Here is a 1,194-nt window from a genome sequence, read left to right as displayed (position 1 = left end):
GGAGAGCCTGCAAGAGCTAGCACAGGACATGGAAAGTATGGCACACAAGGCCTACCCAACTGCACCATCCGATGTCCTCAAGTTGTTGCTGAGGGGTCAGTTTGTAGACGCCTTGGACAGTTGACAACTGAAGATACAAGTAAAGCAAGCACACCCCTCTACTATGCAGGATGCAATAGCCAGAGCTCTTGAATTTGAATCATACGTTAAGTCCAGCACAGAGGTACCAAGGTTGATACAGTCATCAGGATTCAAGGCCAGAAAAGCAGCTTTCAGAGAAGTTGTAGTGACTTAGCTGGCACTGTAACAAACCTGGGCAAAAGAGAGCGCAATTCCGGCAACTTCAACACAGGGAAGATGCCATGGCAGGAAAGGCTGCTACCCAGAAAGGTTGTTGGAACTGTGTAGAGCAAGGACATATGAGGAGCCAGTGTAAGAAGAATACTACCAATAAGTCAACCTCAAGGAAACCAGTAGTGGTTGGTGTTGATGGATGCCTACCAACCCCCATCGGGAAAGTCCCAACAGCTAAGTGTAAAATGCCAAATATACAAAGTGTCTACATGACAGGAAAGCTGGATGCCCAAAGGTGTAACTTTGTCATAGATTCTGCATCTCAGCAAACCCTTGTGAGTATCAAAGTGCTGGATCACAAAGGAGTACCAGAAGTTGTACAGAAGCTCTGTGGTGTGACAGGACATTCTGCAAGGTTGTGGGGACCAGTGTGGGTAACTATTGAGCTCACTGACATGAAGAACAGACAGAAAGTATACTTGGCTGACATTGAAGACCAATGCATATTAGAATTGGACTGTTTAATACCGAGGAAGTGTGTAGTTAACTTCGATAAAATGACGTTTGGGAAAAACAAAGGCCAAATTCCGGTAAGTGTTGCTGCATCCGTTGATCTGCATGTTACAGCACTTAAGTCAACTACAATGCCCCTATGTCAGAGAAGATAATTTGGGGTAGGATAAAAGAACATCCCCAAGGAAGCCCAATGCTTGTGGTAGCAGTGGAAGACCCATCCAGGCCAGTGGATTTGAAGATTGGAAGGTCACTTGTAGCAGGTTATCAAGTAGTACCTATAACAGTGGCCAATTTCTCTAAATGTGAGCAGACACTTTAAGAAGGGGCATTGGTGGGTGTGTGCCAGGAGATAGAGCCAGTCAATGTTAAAGCAAGGAATGCAAC

Source organism: Limulus polyphemus, unplaced genomic scaffold (assembly GCF_000517525.1).
Source record: "Limulus polyphemus unplaced genomic scaffold, Limulus_polyphemus-2.1.2 Scaffold1562, whole genome shotgun sequence".
Classification (NCBI taxonomy): domain Eukaryota; kingdom Metazoa; phylum Arthropoda; class Merostomata; order Xiphosura; family Limulidae; genus Limulus; species Limulus polyphemus.
Note: the sequence above shows the minus strand (reverse complement) of the source record.